Raw genomic sequence first — 8,168 nt, 5'->3', positions numbered from 1 at the left:
GAAGATTTCTACAAAGCTCTGTAAGAGTCCTGAGAAAAGAGAACTCATTCCACTAAGTCAACAACAAATTCTGATGAGCTCTTGCTCTGTGCCATCACTGAAGATAGAGCAGGAAATAAGCCAGACAACATTCCTGCCCTCGGGGGATTTTCATTTTAGTGGGAGTGACAGAAAACAAATTGTGCATAATACAATCTCAGATATTAAATGCTATAAATAGAACTAAAGCAGAGTTGGAAATAGTGTTACTATCTTAGGATGCTTAGGGTCAGGAAAGATCTCTTTGAAGAGGTAGTATTTGAAACATTTTGAAAGAAGTGAGGAACAAGCTGCAATGAGATAGAGGAAACACATTCTAGGCAGAGAATATGAAGTACAAAGGCCCTGAGGCCGGAATTAATTTAGAGGAGATGGGTAAGGACAGAGTGGCCAGGGAGAGGAGGTTGGAGAAATGGCCCTTTAGTATGGTAGGAAAGAGTGCAGGATTCGCTTCAAATTTCAGCTTTCCTGTTTACTCTCTGGCCTCCAGCCAAATTTTCTCATATGTAAAATGTGTCTTAAGATTTATTCATTTGTGGATGAGGATGCTTGGACAAGTGATTATTGAGGGAGTGCTCTTAGGAGCATCTGTAATGGAGTTAAGAAAATGGGAAGAAGTTTTAGATGTTCACCTGCAGCCTGATCCTACAGGACACTCTGCAGTATGAATTGGACCACAGAGATTGTCCTGCCCTGAGGTGAGTGGCTGGGTTATTATGTTCTCACGTCAAGTGGTCACTGACCACCTGTTGTGGTTGGAAGGAGGGAAGGCTAGGTGGAGGTGACTGCTGTTAGCAGCTGGGTTATAGGTGTACCAGCCTTGTAAAAAGGGATTTGGTGGGTTACCAACAGCATCTGCAAATGAGGATATTAAAAGTATGTAGTTCATAAGACTGTTGATGAGATTAAATGGATCGATCCATCTAAAGTGCTTAGCACTGTCCCTGGGCCAGATCTTACAGGCCATGGTCAGGGGTTTAGATTGCGGGAGAGATCGTTCTAGTGATTGTATGAAGAAGCAGGATACAACAGGGTTACTAGTTAGGAAGCTTCCACAGATATCTAATCAAGAGCTGATGGTAGCATGGACCTGATTGATAGAGCTAGAGATGGTTTATAGCTTGGGGGGAACTAGAAGAGAGTTCATGGAAGGGAAACTTGAAGCTTGGCCTTGATGGTAGAGATTTCAAAGGGAACCATGAAAAAAAGTACAGGTGACATGTCTTGAACAATGTGTTGTCCATGTGGTAATGAAGAAATAGAAGAGAAAGCTGAAAGATTGGGACCAGAACATGAGAATGCTGAGTCTTACTAAATGTATTTGGGTTTTATTTGATGAGTAAAAGAGAAGTGAGAGTCATTAACAGAACAGAGAGACACGATTACATTTGGGGGTGGGTGACAGAAGCAGACCAATCAGATAAGACGAGCAAACTCAAAGGGACGGGGTTATCAACTGTGTAAATATTTCAGTAAGATGAAGATGGATGTCACTGATAAGTTTAAGCAGATTCAAATTCTAGAGGCCAAAGACAGATTGCAAGCAGCTAAGCAGGTGAGGCAAACAACAAGTATTCATTTCAGTCTAGGCTCTTTCTTGGATTTCAGCAGATAAAGGAAAGGCAGAGAGAGAACTTTAGCTTGAAAAAAGTACTGGGATCTGGGAAGGGGTGCAAGTTGGGGAGGCTGTCCGAGGGAAAACCAGAACACGATTATAAAAATGCTCAAAGATTAAGATCTAAGCCAAAACAAAACTTGCCGGAGCTTAGCCTCAGAGAACATATGTATGATATAACGTGAACCAAAATGATGTTGGGTACCATGCCTTGTGAAAAGAAGGTTATTCTGTTTCAGTATGTGCTTTTGTCCCAAGGGAGTTTTAAAAAGCCATGTTGTTTAAAGGCCATGCTAGAAAAGAATTAGTGACTAAAAAGTATGAGTCCAGGAGTCCTCAGAGCAAGGTCTCTCTTTTAAATATGGGCAGGTTACTGAACAAAAAAACCTCCAGACAGAGTATTATTACCACTTTAATAACAAGGCCTCTTTAGTGATTGTAAAATTACAGAAATAAAATACCTTGAAATGATTTATTTCACCTTTATTCCTTTCTAAACATGTATTATTTAACATGCAGGAGGTATGTGAAATTTTGGGTTATTTTGAGTGAAGTCTTCAATTTCTTTCCAAGTGAGGGAATAAGAAATAGACTCTGGAAGTACTTACTCATAGTGAATACCTGTTACTGGCTGCTTGGCATCTATTTCTCTTCTGAGATTAGTAGCTGGAATTTCTTTTCAGAACCTCCCTCCTTCCTCCAGTCTCGCACTTGTGGTTTAGATGGAATTGGCCTCACCTGCCCCAGAAGGGGCCCCTGCTTAACAGAGCCGATCTAAATGTGCCATCTCTGTTAGTAATGAATGTTTGGAATTGACACAGTTGCCTAAGCTGACCCAGTCAGAGTGACTCTTAAAAAGACTTTTTTTTTCTGTGTATCCTGATATAGATCCTCTCCTCGCTGTTTCACCAGTTAGGATTTGTGTAATTCACAGAGCTCCCTAAAACCAACCTAAATCATGTTATATGAGATTCTGGATCAATTCTGACCCCCAGCTCTATGTACCTCTATAGTTTTCAATTGAGTGAACCAATAACTTTATTTTTTAATCCACTCTCAGTTGGATCTTTCTGTTACTCGATACAACTGAAAGCTTCCCCAATGACACAGAATCTGTGATACAGACCCTAAAGTCCATGTGTCATTTTCCTATCAACTGTCATGATGTTGAACTCTTGTTGGTATGGAGATTGATGTTTACCTTTAGGAAAAAGGAGCACTTTGTGACCCTTCCGTATGTTGTATGGGTTCTTGAAAATGTTTTTACCTTTGCTGAAAAACATTAAGTTATTTAATATTTACCAAAAAATTAAAGAGCTTATTCAACTCACCATGAAAAGCTTCAAAGAGAAAAACTGACCAGTACACTCAGAAAAATAACTAAAATCTGCTGTGGGAGAAGTGTTGGATAATTTGAAAGTTGTCCCCAAAATATTTTCTGACATCAAATATTACAAAATTGTGTGTTTATATTAAATTTAAATTTCAGTTAGGTTGGGACACCTGGTGACTCAGTGTTTGAGCATCTGCCTTTGGCTCAGGTGGTGATCCCCCGGAGTCCTGGGATCGAGTCCCACATCTGGCTCCCTACAGGGAGCCTGCTTCTCCCTCTGCCTGTGTCTCTGCCTCTCTCTTTGTCTCTCATAAATAAATAGATAAAATATTTAAAATTAATTTCAGTATATGTTAATTGTGATGTTAGGCATGTTCTACTCAAGGCTGGCAAGTGATAAAACCAGTTTACACTCAACATGTCAAAAAGCAGCAAGATGCTTTTTGTTAAGTGATTCACATTAACTTCTTTCTCACCCAGGCTTTAAACTATTTTATAAATAGGAGGGCGCTTAGGTGGCTCAGTCATTTGAACAACTGACTCTTGATTTCAGCCCAGGTCATGATCTCAGGGTCCTGGGATTGAGCCAGTGGTAGGCTCCCAGCTTAGCGGGGAGTCTGCTTGTCTTCTTCTGTCCCTTCCCCTATTAGCAAGCTCGCTCTCTCTCAAATAAATAAATCCTTTAAAAAAAAAAACCTAACTCATTAACTGACAAGTGAAGCATGAAATATTCGTATAGTAGTAAGGCTGAAATTATATCTGTGTAAAAGAGGGCTTCCTTCCAAGCCTCAGAGTCATACAGAAATACCCATCCAGCCACAGAGAGCACTGGACCAAGACTCTTGGAGCCTGTCCCTGTAAAACACAGCAAGGAGATATGGGACTGAACTCATGCTGTGAGCAGCTTGTTCCCAAAGAGAGAGAGAAAGCACCACTCACGCTCACTTCCTTGTCCAATCAACTAATCACACATCAATCTAAGTCCAACCAGGGCATAGAACGCACAGCAGATTTAACCAGGGGAAGATTAAGGAATTGCTAAATTATGATAAATATATTACGGGAACTAAACAGTACCCTGAAGCTGAGAAAGAGTAGCCAAGGATGAATGAGCTTGGAAGAGTGTCCCCCTCTGGCATTCAGACCTCTTGGGACCATTGCAGATCACTGGGTGATGAGAAAGGCTGCTGGGTTTCCTAGTCCAGTGTTGGTATAGAATTAGGTGAAAAACAGGAACAGATCCTTTAGGACACCAGCAAGCCAAAGCTAGTTAAGCAGCTTGCTGAGGATGATGGGACATTTTTGCAGTTGCAAAGTCAGGGTAGACTTGGCCCACACTGGAAAGGTGCAAGCAAGCCAAGACCTGTGGGTGGGCATGCTGGGGAATCGGGTGCTCTAGACAGTAGAGGCCGGGACTATGTGGCATCCCTCTCCCCTGCAGAAAGATAATCAGACCTCCCGGGCTGGAGCTGCAAGTCCTAGGTAAAGGACTGCATTTTGGGTGTGCAACTGGAGCACAGTACCAACAAATACACACACACACACACACACACACACCACTGGTAGGAGCAAGAGAAACCACCCTGAAACCAGGAAGACCAGCTCCTTCTGCAATATCCCTCCAGTATTCTCTAGTTAATAGGCTCATTCTAAAGGAGAAGTACTTAGAGTGCAGTTCATGACCACAGTGTAGGTACTGAAGAATGAATTTAGAGGGATCTCTGGGTGGCGCGGCGGTTTGGCGCCTGCCTTTGGCCCAGGGCGCGATCCTGGAGACCTGGGATCGAATCCCACGTCGGGCTCCCGGTGCATGGAGCCTGCTTCTCCCTCTGCCTGTGTCTCTCTCTCTCTCTCTCTATGTGACTATCATAAATAATAAATAAAAATTTAAAAAAAAAAGAATGAATTTAGAGTTCAGAAACAAATTGATGAGTAGTTTAATTGACCATCTGGAGTACTTAGCTTCATTTGCAACCTTCTATGCACATTCCAGTTCCAGCACAACAACAAAGCAAAATAACATACATAATCTGTATGTTAGCCTAGTTTGATACAGCTATCCTGATAAGGAAAGTGCCTGCCCTTCACCCAAATGAGAAAACACAAAGCCCAACGGTCATTGAATCCATTGCTGGCTATATTAATTACTCCTCCAATTCAGTCATGGTCTCAGGATTTTGTTAACTAAAAACCTGTAAAGTTGACCTCCACTAACTTTCATATAACATAAGAATGGGAAGGAGAGAAAGGAAGAAAAGGGTTACCATGTATAAACGGGCGTATAACAAAATATCCAAGGCCACCAAGGTCCTGGTTTTCTGTCATTGTTCACAAGTTCATAGGTGATATCTACAGCTTCCCATTCCACTACCCATTCCACATTTTCCTTGCCCACAGCCAAAATCCACAGTTCTGGGTTCTTTACCTGGTGAAGCAGATCCAAATCCTTCTTCCCAAAAGGTTGGGATCCTTAATCACTCTTCCTTCTCTGGTTCAAGTAGTTCTCTGTTCATCTTTGGCATGGAAGTACTAACAAGAACCTCAGAAAATTTTCTGGGTTCCAAACATGGTCTTCCATGCTTCCATAATAGCAGCAACCAATTGCCCTTGGTAATTAGGATTCGTCAGTAAAGCCAATAGATGAACCTCCTGTTTTTCACCTGTTAGTTCAGTGGTATATAAAGGGTGCAAAATGGCCAGGGGGCAGTCTACAGTAGGTTGGCTTCTAACACAGATTCCATGATCCCTGCCTCCTGATGTAAATAATCTAGTTCTGTTTGAGCAATGTTGGGGCCTGTAAATAAGTTGGTTATCAATTCCATGATTATGTTATATGGCAGATGGAATTTTGCAAGTGTAATTAGGGTCCCTAATCAGTTTGGTTATAATCCAGAAGGAGAGATTATCCTGAGTGAGCCCAACCTACCTAATCAGGTAAGCCTTACCTTTTTTTTTTTTTTTCTTTGAAAGATCTTATTTACTTATTCATGAGAGACACAGAGAGGCAGAGACACAGGCAGAGGGAGAAGCAGGCTCCATGCAGGGAGCCCGACATGGGACTTCATCTTGGGTCTCCAGGATCACGCCCTGGGCTGAAGGCGGCACTAAACTGCTGAGCCACCTGGGCTGCCCTCAGGCAAGCCTTAAAAGCAGAAGAATTCTCTTGCTGGTCTGGAAAAAAACAGCCATGTTGTAAGAGGAGGGGCCACATAACAAGCACCTGGGAGTGACCTCTGGGAGGTAAAAGCAGTCCTCAGCTGACAGCAAGAAAACGAGGTTTTGTTTGTTTAAGATTTTATTTATATATTCATGAGAAACACAGAAGAGAGAGAGAGAGACAGGCAGAGGGAGAAGCAGGCTCCATGCAGGGAGCCCTATGTGGGACTTGATCCCGGGTCTCCAGGATCACACCCTGGGCCAAAGGCGGTGCTAAACCACTGAGCTACCCAGGCTGCTGGAAAAGAAGGTTTTTAACACAGCTGCTAGGAATTGTATTCTGCTAACAATCATATAAATTGAGAAGAAAATCCTGAATGTTAGATAATTGAGCCAATACTTTGATTTCAGCCTGGTGAAAACCTGAGCAGAAGACTCAACTAACCTGTCCTAGACCCTTGACCCATAGAAGCCATGAAATTAATAAATGTGTGTTGTTTTAATCTATTAAATTAGTTATGCAGTTTTCAATAGCAAACGCATAGTCTCATATTCCAATTCAGTGGAACTATTTTTGTATCTCCTGGTGGAAGCATTCCCTTCTTGGATACCAAGATCTCCAAACCAGCAGTTCAAAGTTGCCAGGATAAGAAGCAAAAAGTCTACAAATGAGTTATTAGGAATAATAGTAAGAGAAGCGACTCACTTCCACTGCTTGTATTCTGGCTACAAGAGAGGTAACAGCATATCATGCTTTCTGATCCAAGCACATACTACACCCCATAGGACCAAACCCCATTCTAGGATGTTGTCTACCAACTGGTGTAAAACCATGTATGCGTCCCAAGTAAGCCATTTCACCTTTCACTTAGACCACCCAGTCTCAGGTGATAGGGTATATTGCAAGACCAATTAATTCCATAGGGTGAGCCCCATTGCTGCATTTCTCTGTTGTAAAATGAGGTTTCTGGATCTGAAGCACTGGTGAGTAGAATGGTGGATAAGGCATTGTGTGAGTCCGTGGATGGTAGTGCTGGCAGAAGTATTATGGGCATGGAGGGCAAATCTATATCCAGAATATATGTCTGTTTCTGTGAGAATGAATCTCTACCCCTCCATGGTAGAAGAGGTCCACTGCATGTCTGGCTTGTCCTCTCAGGGAATGGTACCAATGTTACATACTCAAAGCTGGTCTCTACTCAGCAGTAACTCTAGCCAGGCCAGCCTTTTAAGGGAAATCCCATGTTGTTGAACAGCCTCCTGTGCATTGTCACCATGGCCTCTTTGTTCATGGGTCCATTGAACTATCACTGGCGTGGCTGAGGAAAGAAGCTGACAGCAACAGTGTGTTATTTTGTTCATCTCAATATTAAGAGCTGCCTTTGCAATGGATGTTCTTCAGTAGGCATTAATATGGAACACAAATATCTTCACATTCTGTGCCAATTCAAAGAGGTCTGAACTAATGTTCTCATCCCCACCCAAAATCTCAATTTTACCCATCTTGGTTAACTTCTCAACATTATTTCATCTAGATTCCTTCTCACCCACTTTTCTTTTCCACATTATTCCAAAGCAAATTCCAGACATCATATCACTTTAAATATTGCAGTACCTCTAAAAGATAAGCATTATTTAAAAATAACCACACTATGGGGTGCCTGGCTGGCTCAGTCAGTGGACCATGTGACTCTTCATCTCAGGTTTGTGAATTTGAGCCCAATGTTGAGTGTAGAGATTACTTAAAAATAAAATCTTTATTTTTTTTTAAAGATTTTATTTATTTGAAATTGTGAATGAGAGAGCATGAGCAGGGCATGAGGGGCAGAAGGAGAGGGAGAATCAAGCACCCTGCTGAGCAGAGAGCCCTACATGGGGCTTGATCCTAGAATCCCAGGATTATGATCTGAGCTGAAAGCAGACACTTAACTGACTGAGCCACCCGGGTGTCCCTTGAAAATAAAATCTCCCAAAAAAAGAGTTAAAAAAAATAACAATACCATTATCAAAACCTAAAAAATAAGT

This window comes from Nyctereutes procyonoides, unplaced genomic scaffold, assembly GCF_905146905.1.
Source record: "Nyctereutes procyonoides isolate TBG_1078 unplaced genomic scaffold, NYPRO_anot_genome, whole genome shotgun sequence".
Lineage (NCBI taxonomy): Eukaryota > Metazoa > Chordata > Mammalia > Carnivora > Canidae > Nyctereutes > Nyctereutes procyonoides.
The sequence above is the reverse complement of the archived record's forward strand: the minus strand, read 5'-3'. Positions refer to the sequence as shown.